Source organism: Chrysoperla carnea, unplaced genomic scaffold (assembly GCF_905475395.1).
Source record: "Chrysoperla carnea unplaced genomic scaffold, inChrCarn1.1, whole genome shotgun sequence".
In the NCBI taxonomy this organism is placed as follows: domain Eukaryota; kingdom Metazoa; phylum Arthropoda; class Insecta; order Neuroptera; family Chrysopidae; genus Chrysoperla; species Chrysoperla carnea.
In genome coordinates this window covers 19,123-34,589 of record NW_025408244.1, presented here as the reverse complement: position 1 = coordinate 34,589, position 15,467 = coordinate 19,123, and positions in this window count along the sequence as shown.

The window sequence follows — 15,467 nt, the reverse complement described above, 5'->3', positions numbered from 1 at the left end:
ATGTATACATAGGGTCCCTTATGACTGGACTAAGTATAAATAAGCCAAAAATGATCAAATTTGACATTTTTCGATAGAAAAAACATTTTTTGAAAATTTCCGATTTTACAACATGAGAGTCATGACTATACAAATCATTGAAATTTTGATCCAAGTAAGTCAAAATGTATACATAGGGTCCCTTATGACTGGACTAAGTATAAATAAGCCAAAAATGATCAAATTTGACATTTTTCGATAGAAAAAACATTTTTTGAAAATTTCCGATTTTATAACTAAAATGTCATGACTATACAAATCATTGAAATTTTGAACCAAGAATGTCAAAATGTATAAATAGAGGTCCTTTATGACTGGACTAAGTAGAAATAAGCCAAAAATGATCAAATTTGACATTTTTCGATAGAAAAAACATTTTTTGAAAATTTCCGATTTTACAACTAAAATGTCATGACAATACAAAGCATTGAAATTTTTATCCAAGTAAGTCAAAATGTATACATAGAGGTCCTTTATGACTGGCCTAAGTAGAAATAAGCCAAAAATGATCAAATTTGACATTTTTCGATAGAAAAAACATTTTTTGAAAATTTCCGATTTTACAACTGAAATGTCATGACTATACAAATCATTGAAATTTTGAACCAAGAAAGTCAAAATGTATAAAAAGAGGTCCTTTATGACTGGATTAAGTATAAATAAGCCAAAAATGATCAAATTTGACATTTTTCGATAGAAAAAACATTTTTTGAAAATTTCCGATTTTACAACTAGAATGTCATGACTATACAAATCATTGAAATTTTGATCCAAGTAAGTCAAAATGTATACATAGAGGTCCTTTATGACTGGACTAAGTATAAATAAGCCAAAAATGATCAAATTTGACATTTTTCGATAGAAAAAACATTTTTTGAAAATTTCCGATTTTACAACTAAAATGTCATGACTATACAAATCATTGAAATTTTGAACCAAGAAAGTCAAAATGTATAAAAAGAGGTCCTTTATGACTGGATTAAGTATAAATAAGCCAAAAATGATCAAATTTGACATTTTTCGATAGAAAAAACATTTTTTGAAAATTTTCGATTTTTCAACACGAGAGTCATGACTATACAAATCAATGAAATTTTGATCCAAGTAAGTCAAAATGTATAGATAGAGATCCTTTATGACTGGACTAAGTAGAAATAAGCCAAAAATGATCAAAATTGACATTTTTCGATAGAAAAAACATTTTTTGAAAATTTTCGATTTTACAACTAGAATGTCATGACTATACAAATCATTGAAATTTTGATCCAAGTAAGTCAAAATGTATACATAGGGTCCCTTATGACTGGACTAAGTATAAATAAGCCAAAAATGATCAAATTTGACATTTTTCGATAGAAAAAACATTTTTTGAAAATTTCCGATTTTACAACTAAAATGTCATGACTATACAAATCATTGAAATATTGATCCAAGTAAGTCAAAACGTATACATAGAGGTCCTCTATGACTGGACTAAGTATAAATAAGCCAAAAATGATCAAATTTGACATTTTTCGATAGAAAAAACATTTTTTGAAAATTTCCGATTTTACAACTAGAATGTCATGACTATACAAATCATTGAAATTTTGATCCAAGTAAGTCAAAATGTATACATAGAGGTCCTTTATGACTGGACTAAGTATAAATAAGCCAAAAATGATCAAATTTGACATTTTTCGATCGAAAAAACATTTTTTGAAAATTTCCGATTGTACAACTAAAATGTCATGACTATACAAATCATTGAAATTTTGAACCAAGAAAGTCAAAATGTATAAAAAGAGGTCCTTTATGACTGGATTAAGTATAAATAAGCCAAAAATGATCAAATTTGACATTTTTCGATAGAAAAAACATTTTTTGAAAATTTTCGATTTTTCAACATGAGAGTCATGACTATACAAATCAATGAAATTTTGATGCAAGTAAGTCAAAATGTATAGATAGAGATCCTTTATGACTGGACTAAGTAGAAATAAGCCAAAAATGATCAAAATTGACATTTTTCGACAGAAAAAACATTTTTTGAAAATTTTCGATTTTACAACTAGAATGTCATGACTATACAAATCATTGAAATTTTGATCCAAGTAAGTCAAAATGTATACATAGGGTCCCTTATGACTGGACTAAGTATAAATAAGCCAAAAATGATCAAATTTGACATTTTTCGATAGAAAAAACATTTTTTGAAAATTTCCGATTTTACAACTAGAATGTCATGACTATACAAATCATTGAAATTTTGATCCAAGTAAGTCAAAATGTATACATAGAGGTCCTTTATGACTAGACTAAGTATAAATAAGCCAAAAATGATCAAATTTGACATTTTTCGATAGAAAAAACATTTTTTGAAAATTTTCGATTTTTCAACATGAGAGTCATGACTATACAAATCATTGAAATTTTTATCTAAGTAAGTCAAAATGTATACAAAGAGGTCCTCTATGACTGGACTAAGTATAAATAAGCCAAAAATGATCAAATTTGACATTTTTCGATAGAAAAAACATTTTTTGAAAATTTCCGATTTTTCAACTAGAATGTCATGACTATACAAATCATTGAAATTTTGATCCAAGTAAGTCAAAATGTATACATAGAGGTCCTTTATGACTGGACTAAGTATAAATAAGCCAAAAATGATCAAATTTGACATTTTTCGATAGAAAAAACATTTTTTGAAAATTTCCGATTTTACAACTAAAATGTCATGACTATACAAATCATTGAAATTTTGAACCAAGAAAGTCAAAATGTATAAATAGAGGTCCTTTATGACTGGACTAAGTATAAATAAGCCAAAAATGATCAAATTTGACATATCTCGATAGAAAAAACATTTTTTGAAAATTTTCGATTTTTCAACATGAGAGTCATGACTATACAAATCATTGAAATTTTGATCCAAGTAAGTCAAAATGTATACAAAGAGGTCCTCTATGACTGGACTAAGTATAAATAAGCCAAAAATGATCAAATTTGACATTTTTCGATAGAAAAAACATTTTTTGAAATTTTCCGATTTTACAACTAGAATGTCATGACTATACAAATCATTGAAATTTTGATCCAAGTAAGTCAAAATGTATACATAGAGGTCCTTTATGACTGGACTAAGTATAAATAAGCCAAAAATGATCAAATTTGACATTTTTCGATAGAAAAAACATTTTTTGAAAATTTCCGATTTTACAACTAAAATGTCATGACTATACAAATCATTGAAATTTTGAACCAAGGAAGTCAAAATGTATAAAAAGAGGTCCTTTATGACTGGAATAAGTATAAATAAGCCAAAAATGATCAAATTTGACATTTTTCGATAGAAAAAACATTTTTTGAAAATTTCCGATTTTACAACTTAAATGTCATGACAATACAAAGCATTGAAATTTTTATCCAAGTAAGTCAAAATGTATGCATAGAGGTCCTTTATGACTGGCCTAAGTAGAAATAAGCCAAAAATGATCAAATTTGACATTTTTCGATAGAAAAAACATTTTTTGAAAATTTTCGATTTTTCAACATGAGAGTCATGACTATACAAATCATTGAAATTTTGATCCAAGTAAATCAAAATGTATACATAGAGGTCCTTTATGACTGGACTAAGTATAAATAAGCCAAAAATGATCAAATTTGACATTTTTCGATAGAAAAAACATTTTTTGAAAATTTCCGATTTTACAACTAAAATGACATGACTATACAAATCATTGAAATTTTGAACCAAGAATGTCAAAATGTATAAAAAGAGGTCCTTTATGACTGGACTAAGTATAAATAAGCCAAAAATGATCAAATTTGACATTTTTCGATAGAAAAAACGTTTTTTGCAAATTTTCGATTTTTCAACATGAGAGTCATGACTATACAAATCATTGAAATTTTGATCCAAGTAAGTCAAAATGTATACATAGAGGTCCTTTATGACTGGACTAAGTAGAAATAAGCCAAAAATGATCAAATTTGACATTTTTCGATAGAAAAAACATTTTTTGAAAATTTTCGATTTTACAACTAGAATGTCATGACTATACAAATCATTATTATTTTGATCCAAGTAAGTCAAAATGTATACATAGAGGTAGTTTATGACTGGACTAAGTATATATAAGCCAAAAATGATCAAATTTGACATTTTTCGATAGAAAGAACATTTTTTGAAAATTTCCGATTTTACAACTAGAATGTCATGACTATACAAATCATTGAAATTTTGATCCAAGTAAGTCAAAATGTATACATAGAGGTCCTTTATGACTGGACTAAGTACAAATAAGCCAAAAGTGATCAAATTTTACATTTTTCGATAGAAAAAACATTTTTTGAAAATTTTCGATTTTTCAACATGAGAGTCATGACTATACAAATCATTGAAATATTGATCCAAGTAAGTCAAAACGTATACATAGAGGTCCTTAATGACTAGACTAAGTATAGATAAGCCAAAAATGATCAAATTTGACATTTTTCGATAGAAAAAACATTTTTTGAAAATTTTCGATTTTTCAACATGAGAGTCATGACTATACAAATCATTGAAATATTGATCCAAGTAAGTCAAAACGTATACATAGAGGTCCTTAATGACTGGACTAATTATAAATAAGCCAAAAATGATCAAATTTGACATTTTTCGATAGAAAAAACATTTTTTGAAAATTTTCGATTTTTCAACATGAGAGTCATGACTATACAAATCATTGAAATTTTGATCCAAGTAAGTCAAAATGTATAGATAGAGGTCCTTTATGACTGGACTAAGTAGAAATAAGCTAAAAATGATCAAATTTGACATTTTTCGATCGAAAAAACATTTTTTGAAAATTTTCGATTTTTCAACATGAGAGTCATGACTATACAAATCATTGAAATTTTGATACAAGTAAGTCAAAACGTATACAAAGAGGTCCTTTATGACTGGACTAAGTATAAATATGCCAAAAATGATCAAATTTGACATTTTTCGATAGAAAAAACATTTTTTGAAAATTTCCGATTTTACAACTAAAATGTCATGACTATACAAATCATTGAAATTTTGATCCAAGTAAGTCAAAACGTATACATAGAGGTCCTTTATGACTGGACTAAGTTTAAATAAGCCAAAAATGATCAAATTTGACATTTTTCGATAGAAAAAACATTTTTTGAAAATTTTCGATTTTTCAACATGAGAGTCATGACTATACAAATCATTGAAATTTGATCCAAGTAAATCAAAATGTGTACATAGAGGTCCTTTATGACTGGACTAAGAATAAATAAGCCAAAAATGATCAAATTTGACATTTTTCGATAGAGAAAACATTTTTTGAAAATTTTCGATTTTTCAACATGAGAGTCATGACTATACAAATCATTGAAATTTTGATCCAAGTAAATCAAAATGTATACAAAGAGGTCCTTTATGACTGGACTAAGTATAAATAAGCCAAAAATGATCAAATTTGACATTTTTCGATAGAAAAAACATTTTTTGAAAATTTCCGATTTTACAACTAAAATGTCATGACTATACAAATCATTGAAATTTTGAACCAAGAATGTCAAAATGTATAAAAAGAGGTCCTTTATGACTGGACTAAGTATAAATAAGCCAAAAATGATCAAATTTGACATATTTCGATAGAAAAAACATTTTTTGAAAATTTCCGATTTTTCAACATGAGAGTCATGACTATACAAATCATTGTAATTTTGATCCAAGTAAGTCAAAATGTATACATAGAGGTCCTTTATGACTGGACTAAGTATAAATAAGCCAAAAATGATCAAATTTGACATTTTTCGATAGAAAAAAAATTTTTTGCAAATTTTCGATTTTTCAACATGAGAGTCATGACTATACAAATCATTGAAATTTTGATCCAAGTAAGTCAAAATGTATACATAGAGGTCCTTTATGACTGGACTAAGTAGAAATAAGCCAAAAATGATCAAATTTGACATTTTTCGATAGAAAAAACATTTTTTGAAAATTTTCGATTTTACAACTAGAATGTCATGACTATACAAATCATTAACATTTTGATCCAAGTAAGTCAAAATGTATACATAGATGTAGTTTATGACTGGACTAAGTATAAATAAGCCAAAAATGATCAAATTTGACATTTTTCGATAGAAAGAACATTTTTTGAAAATTTCCGATTTTACAACTAGAATGTCATGACTATACAAATCATTGAAATTTTGATCCAAGTAAGTCAAAATGTATACATAGAGGTCCTTTATGACTGGACTAAGTACAAATAAGCCAAAAGTGATCAAATTTGACATTTTTCGATAGAAAAAACGTTTTTTGAAAATTTTCGATTTTTCAACATGAGAGTCATGACTATACAAATCATTGAAATATTGATCCAAGTAAGTCAAAACGTATACATAGAGGTCCTTAATGACTGGACTAAGTATAAATAAGCCAAAAATGATCAAATTTGACATTTTTCGATAGAAAAAACATTTTTTGAAAATTTTCGATTTTTCAACATGAGAGTCATGACTATACAAATCATTGAAATTTTGATCCAAGTAAGTCAAAATGTATAGATAGAGGTCCTTTATGACTGGACTAAGTAGAAATAAGCTAAAAAAGATCAAATTTGACATTTTTCGATCGAAAAAACATTTTTTGAAAATTTTCGATTTTTCAACATGAGAGTCATGACTATACAAATCATTGAAATTTTGATACAAGTAAGTCAAAACGTATACAAAGAGGTCCTTTATGACTGGACTAAGTATAAATATGCCAAAAATGATCAAATTTGACATTTTTCGATAGAAAAAACATTTTTTTAAAATTTCCGATTTTACAACTAAATTGTCATGACTATACAAATCATTGAAATTTTGATCCAAGTAAGTCAAAACGTATACATAGAGGTCCTTTATGACTGGACTAAGTTTAAATAAGCCAAAAATGATCAAATTTGACATTTTTCGATAGAAAAAACATTTTTTGAAAATTTTCGATTTTTCAACATGAGAGTCATGACTATACAAATCATTGAAATTTTGATCCAAGTAAATCAAAATGTGTACATAGAGGTCCTTTATGACTGGACTAAGTATAAATAAGCCAAAAATGATCAAATTTGACATTTTTCGATAGAAAAAACATTTTTTGAAAATTTTCGATTTTTCAACATGAGAGTCATGACTATACAAATCATTGTAATTTTGATCCAAGTAAGTCAAAATGTATACATAGAGGTCCTTTATGATTGGACTAAGTATAAATATGCCAAAAATGATCAAATTTGACATTTTTCGATAGAAAAAACATTTTTTGAAAATTTTCGATTTTTCAACATGAGAGTCATGACTATACAAATCATTGAAATTTTGATCCAAGTAAGTCAAAATGTATACAAAGAGATCCTTTATGACTGGACTAAGTATAAATAAGCCAAAAATGATCAAATTTGACATTTTTCGATAGAAAAAACATTTTTTGAAAATTTCCGATTTTACAACTAAAATGTCATGACTATACAAATCATTGAAATTTTGATCCAAGTAAGTCAAAACGTATACATAGAGGTCCTTTATGACTGGACTAAGTTTAAATAAGCCAAAAATGATCAAATTTGACATTTTTCGATAGAAAAAACATTTTTTGAAAATTTTCGATTTTTCAACATGAGAGTCATGACTATACAAATCATTGAAATTTGATCCAAGTAAATCAAAATGTGTACATAGAGGTCTTTTATGACTGGACTAAGAATAAATAAGCCAAAAATGATCAAATTTGACATTTTTCGATAGAGAAAACATTTTTTGAAAATTTTCGATTTTTCAACATGAGAGTCATGACTATACAAATCATTGAAATTTTGATCCAAGTAAATCAAAATGTATACAAAGAGGTCCTTTATGACTGGACTAAGTATAAATAAGCCAAAAATGATCAAATTTGACATTTTTCGATAGAAAAAACATTTTTTGAAAATTTCCGATTTTACAACTAAAATGTCATGACTATACAAATCATTGAAATTTTGAACCAAGAATGTCAAAATGTATAAAAAGAGGTCCTTTATGACTGGACTAAGTATAAATAAGCCAAAAATGATCAAATTTGACATATTTCGATAGAAAAAACATTTTTTGAAAATTTCCGATTTTTCAACATGAGAGTCATGACTATACAAATCATTGTAATTTTGATCCAAGTAAGTCAAAATGTATACATAGAGGTCCTTTATGACTGGACTAAGTATAAATAAGCCAAAAATGATCAAATTTGACATTTTTCGATAGAAAAAACATTTTTTGCAAATTTTCGATTTTTCAACATGAGAGTCATGACTATACAAATCATTGAAATTTTGATCCAAGTAAGTCAAAATGTATACATAGAGGTCCTTTATGACAGGACTAAGTAGAAATAAGCCAAAAATGATCAAATTTGACATTTTTCGATAGAAAAAACATTTTTTGAAAATTTTCGATTTTACAACTAGAATGTCATGACTATACAAATCATTAACATTTTGATCCAAGTAAGTCAAAATGTATACATAGATGTAGTTTATGACTGGACTAAGTATAAATAAGCCAAAAATGATCAAATTTGACATTTTTCGATAGAAAGAACATTTTTTGAAAATTTCCGATTTTACAACTAGAATGTCATGACTATACAAATCATTGAAATTTTGATCCAAGTAAGTCAAAATGTATACATAGAGGTCCTTTATGACTGGACTAAGTACAAATAAGCCAAAAGTGATCAAATTTGACATTTTTCGATAGAAAAAACATTTTTTGAAAATTTTCGATTTTTCAACATGAGAGTCATGACTATACAAATCATTGAAATATTGATCCAAGTAAGTCAAAACGTATACATAGAGGTCCTTAATGACTGGACTAAGTATAAATAAGCCAAAAATGATCAAATTTGACATTTTTCGATAGAAAAAACATTTTTTGAAAATTTTCGATTTTTCAACATGAGAGTCATGACTATACAAATCATTGAAATTTTGATCCAAGTAAGTCAAAATGTATAGATAGAGGTCCTTTATGACTGGACTAAGTAGAAATAAGCTAAAAAAGATCAAATTTGACATTTTTCGATCGAAAAAACATTTTTTGAAAATTTTCGATTTTTCAACATGAGAGTCATGACTATACAAATCATTGAAATTTTGATACAAGTAAGTCAAAACGTATACAAAGAGGTCCTTTATGACTGGACTAAGTATAAATATGCCAAAAATGATCAAATTTGACATTTTTCGATAGAAAAAACATTTTTTTAAAATTTCCGATTTTACAACTAAATTGTCATGACTATACAAATCATTGAAATTTTGATCCAAGTAAGTCAAAACGTATACATAGAGGTCCTTTATGACTGGACTAAGTTTAAATAAGCCAAAAATGATCAAATTTGACATTTTTCGATAGAAAAAACATTTTTTGAAAATTTTCGATTTTTCAACATGAGAGTCATACATGAGAGTATTTGTATACAAATCATTGAAATTTTGAACCAAGAAAGTCAAAATGTATAAATAGAGGTCCTTTATGACTGGACTAAGTATAAATAAGCCAAAAATGATCAAATTTGACATTTTTCGATAGAAAAAACATTTTTTGAAAATTTCCGATTTTACAACTAGAATGTCATGACTATACAAATCATTGAAATTTTGATCCAAGTAAGTCAAAATGTATACATAGAGGTCCTTTATGACTGGACTAAGTATAAATAAGCCAAAAGTGATCAAATTTGACATTTGTCGATAGAAAAAACATTTTTTGAAAATTTCCGATTTTACAACTAGAATGTCATGACTATACAAATCATTGAAATTTTGATCCAAGTAAGTCAAAATGTATACATAGAGGTCCTTTATGATTGGACTAAGTATAAATATGCCAAAAATGATCAAATTTGACATTTTTCGATAGAAAAAACATTTTTTGAAAATTTTCGATTTTTCAACTAGAATGTCATGACTATACAAATCATTGAAATTTTGATCCAAGCAAGTCAAAATGTATACATAGAGGTCCTTTATGACTGGACTAAGTATAAATAAGCCAAAAATGATCAAATTTGACATTTTTCGATAGAAATAACATTTTTTGAAAATTTTCGATTTTTCAACATGAGAGTCATGACTATGCAAATCATTGAAATTTTGATCCAAGTAAGTCAAAATGTATACATAGAAATCCTTTATGACTGGGCTAAGTATAAATAAGCCAAAATGATCAAATTTGACATTTTTCGATAGAAAAAACATTTTTTGAAAATTTCCGATTTTACAACTAGAATGTCATGACTATACAAATCATTGAAATTTTGATCCAAGTAAGTCAAAATGTATACATAGAGGTCCTTTATGACTGGACTAAGTATAAATAAGCCAAAAATGATCAAATTTGACATTTTTCGAAAGAAAAAACATTTTTTGAAAATTTTCGATTTTTCAACATGAGAGTCACGACTATACAAATCATTGAAATTTTGATCCAAATAAGTCAAAATGTATACATAGAGGTCGTTTATGACTGGACAAAGTATAAATAAGCCAAAAATGATCAAATTTGACATTTTTCGATAGAAAAAACATTTTTTGAAAATTTTCGATTTTTCAACTAGAATGTCATGACTATACAAATCATTGAAATTTTGATCCAAGTAAGTCAAAATGTATACATATAGGTCCTTTATGGAGTTAACAAAATTTTTGCAAGTGCACCAGGCCAAAATTGGCTGCCTATACAAGCATCATTAATTAATCCGCCGCTAATTCAGTAGGAAATAATATTTTTTATAGGCTAACTAATTATTTTTATTTCCACGAGAAGCATTAAGCTTATAAAATTGTACCGGAATGAATGAATCAGGACATAAAGTAGTGAGAAAAAATTAGAGAATTTAAGAATAATTTGCAGCCAAATATTTGAATCTAAGTGTAAAAGTAATAGTTTACGGTTTAATAAGTGAAATTTATTGAAAGTTTGAAATTTTAGTGCTTAAAAATAAAAATATATAATAAAAGTTAAAATTGCTAAAATCAAGTTGTCATTCAAATTATCAATAACCTAAAAAAGGAACTACATTTACTTCATACTAAACATTAATTAAATCATTGACACTGTAAAATATAGTTTTAAAGGTGAAACAGTATAAAATTGTGTTAAAAAATATCCTTTTCTTTTAGACTAAAACCATAAATTGAATTAATTAGAATACAATTTTCGTCAAAATTGTAAACATTCAATAATATACTGTATTAAATTATTAACAATATATCTTGTGTCATCATAGCTGTGTGTATTTGTTGTACGACTCTGAAAAAGTTAATTTGAGGTGCGTTGGTTTCGAATCTTGTGATAAGCAATATAATTTTTTATTTTTAAATAACTTTGTTTATCTATATATATAAGCAAAAAAAAAAAACAATAATGGATTCATTAACTGAAGATAATAAAAATTTGTTTCAAGCCATTTCTACATTTTTTAACGAAAGATTGGAATTAAACGAAAATAAAATAATGAACGAGATGAAGGAATTGAAACAAATGAACCAACAGCTGCAGTCTAGATGTTCTGAACTGGAAAGGGTAGTTGAGTCACAAAATGAAACAATATTGCAAATGGAAAAAAAATTAAATGACAATAATTTGATTATTTATGGGTTAAGCGAGAGTCCCGATATTGAGGAAGATGTTGAAGAAAGCGTTTTAAAAATGATTAACTCAAAACTACAATTGAATGTGAAAAGCGAAGATATTCAAAAATCGTATAGATTAGGAAAATGTGTCACAGCATTAAAGCCCAGGCCTATTCGTATTCATTTAAATAATAATAAGATTAAAACTCAAATTATAAGAGAACGAACTAAATTAAAGGGTACGAAAATTTTTATTAATGATGATTTGCCCAAGATATTAAGAGCAAGGGAAGCTGAGAACAGAAGGAAGCGGCAAGAAAATTATAACGAAAAATTTAATACCCAAAGACCTAAGCGACCCATACCTCAATCATCGGAGGAAGGGGATGAAGTGAATAGAATTGTTCAAGAATATAAAAAAATCAATAGCACCAACACTTCTGGTAAAAAAAAACTTAAAGATTTAAATATAGTTTTTTGGAACATAGAAGGCATCAAAAAGAAGCTTTGTAATAAAAATGTTAGTGAGTATTTAAAAAAATTTAGTTTTATTGGATTAGTAGAGACGTGGTCAAGAGAGGGAGAAACTTTCATATTAGATGGTTTTGAAGGTGTGTTTAAAAGCGGGGAAAGAAAATCGGGTAAAGGCAGATATCCAGGAGGCTTAGCAATTTTTTATAGAAGTGAGTTTTGCAAGAATGTTAAAGAAATCAAAAGCTCTCTGAATGGTGTTTTATGGGTATTAATTGAATATGATGGAATGCAACTACTATTAGGGGTCATTTACCTTCAACCAGAAGATTCTCAATACTCTGAAAATAATTTTTTTGTCTTAATTGAATCTGAAATAGTTTCTCTTATTCAGTCACACCCTAATGCTGAAATCATCATCGGTGGCGATTGGAATGCTAGAATAGGGAACGAACCAGATCAAATCAATCAACCTGAAGAATTTTTTAGTGTTGAATACACCAATAAAATCATGATTAAGCCGAGATGTAGCAAGGATAAATTCAAAAACAAATACGGTGACAAATTTCTACAGTTTGTGAAAGACAATAGTCTCATAATATTAAATGGAAGAACTGAAGGTGACCGTGAAGGGGAATGGACATATGTCTCAAAGAACGGTAGAAGTGTGGTTGACTACGTTTGTGTAACTGAAGGTCTGTGGGGGAATAATCTGAGTATGAATGTGGGAGAAATGATTGAGTCGCTGCATTTTCCCATAGAAATTTCACTAGTTATCGAGGAATGTAATTATCAGGCTGTAGACACCTATGATGCTAAAATCCTCACTAAATATAGATGGTCTACCCAATCAGAATCTAGCATAAAAAATAAAATCAGTTCTTCAGAATCCAATATCTACCTTGTTGGCATAGAACATATGATTTACGAAAGTAAAATAAACGAGGCTGTCATAATATTGCAAAAATGGATGAACTTAATTTGTAAGGAAATTGAAATTAATTATCATCATAATGCATATCTTCCAAAATCAACTCATAGTAAATGGCACGATGCAGAATGTAAAGAAAAAAGGAGAGAAGTTAAAAGAAATCTGAGAGCAATGAGGAGATTCAGGCATAATTTTAACAAACAACTCTATTTAATTGACTAGTAAAAGTGAGTATACGCTATTATGTGACAAAAAAAAACAAGACTATAAAAATGAATTTGTGTCAAGTATTAACGAGGCTCTCAGCAAAAACGATATGAAGGCATTATGGAGAACTATTAATAGTGACAATTGTAAAAGGAAAGAAATGAATATTAGGGGTAATATAAATTCTGATACATGGGTTAATCACTATGTTAAATTATACGGAGAACGGAGCTTTCTGGATTCTGATGCGCTTAATATAAGTGAATCGGAAATAAGTGTTGGTGATAGCAACATTCAGATAGACAACAACGATATAGAATGGGTGATAGATTCTATTAAAACAGGTATCGTTTTCAATATAAAAAACATTTTTTGAAAATTTTCGATTGTTCAACATGAGAATCATGACTATACAAATCATTGAAATTTTGATCCAAGTAAGTCAAAAAGGATACAAAGAGGTCGTATATGACTGGACTAAGTATAAATAAGCTAAAAATGATCCAATTTGACATTTTTCGATAGAAAAAACATTTTTTGAAAATTTCCGATTTTACAACTAGAATGTCATGACTATACAAATCATTGAAATTTTGATCAAAGTAAGTCAAAATGTATACATAGAGGTCCTTTATGACTGGACTAAGTATAAATAAGCCAAAAATGATCAAATTTGACATTTTTCGATAGAAAAAACATTTTTTGAAAATTTTCGATTTTTCAACATGAGAGTCATGACTATACAAATCATTGAAATTTTGATCCAAGTAAGTCAAAATGTATACATAGTGGTCCTTTATGACTGGACTAAGTATAAATTAGCCAAAAATGATCAAATTTGACATTTATCGATAGAAAAAACATTTTTTGAAAATTTCCGATTTTACAACTAGAATGTCATGACTATACAAATCATTGAAATTTTGATCCAAGTAAGTAAAAATGTATACATAGAGGTCCTTTGTGACTGGACTAAGTATAAATAAGCCAAAAATGATCAAATTTGACATTTTTCGATAGAAAAAACATTTTTTGAAAATTTTCGATTTTTCAACATGAGAATCATGAATATACAAATCATTGAAATTTTGATCCAAGTAAGTCAAAATGTATACATAGAGGTAGTTTATGACTGGACTAGGTATAAATAAGCCAAAAATGATCAAATTTGACATTTTTCGATATAAAAAACATTTTTTGAAAATTTTCGATTGTTCAACATGAGAATCATGACTATACAAATCATTGAAATTTTGATCCAAGTAAGTCAAAAAGGATACAAAGAGGTCGTATATGACTGGACTAAGTATAAATAAGCTAAAAATGATCCAATTTGACATTTTTCGATAGAAAAAACATTTTTTGAAAATTTCCGATTTTACAACTAGAATGTCATGACTATACAAATCATTGAAATTTTGATCAAAGTAAGTCAAAATGTATACATAGAGGTCCTTTATGACTGGACTAAGTATAAATAAGCCAAAAATGATCAAATTTGACATTTTTCGATAGAAAAAACATTTTTTGAAAATTTTCGATTTATCAACATGAGAGTCATGACTATACAAATCATTGAAATTTTGATCCAAGTAAGTCAAAAAGCATACAAAGAGGTCGTATATGACTGGACTAAGTATAAATAAGCTAAAAATGATCAAATTTGACATTTTTCGATAGAAAAAACATTTTTTGAAAATTTCCGATTTTACAACTAGAATGTCATGACTATACAAATCATTGAAATTTTGATCAAAGTAAGTCAAAATGTATACATAGAGGTCCTTTATGACTGGACTAAGTATAAATTAGCCAAAAATGATCAAATTTGACATTTATCGATAGAAAAAACATTTTTTGAATATTTCCGATTTTACAACTAGAATGTCATGACTATACAAATCATTGAAATTTTGATCCAAGTAAGTCAAAATGTATACATAGAGGTCCTTTATGACTGGACTAAGTATAAATAAGCCAAAAATGATCAAATTTGACATTTTTCGATAGAAAAAACATTTTTTGAAAATTTCCGATTTTACAACTAGAATGTCATGACTATAAAAATCATTGTATTTTTGATCCAAGTAAGTCAAAATGTATACATAGAGTTCCTTTATGACTGGACTAAGTATAAATAAGCCAATAATGATCAAATT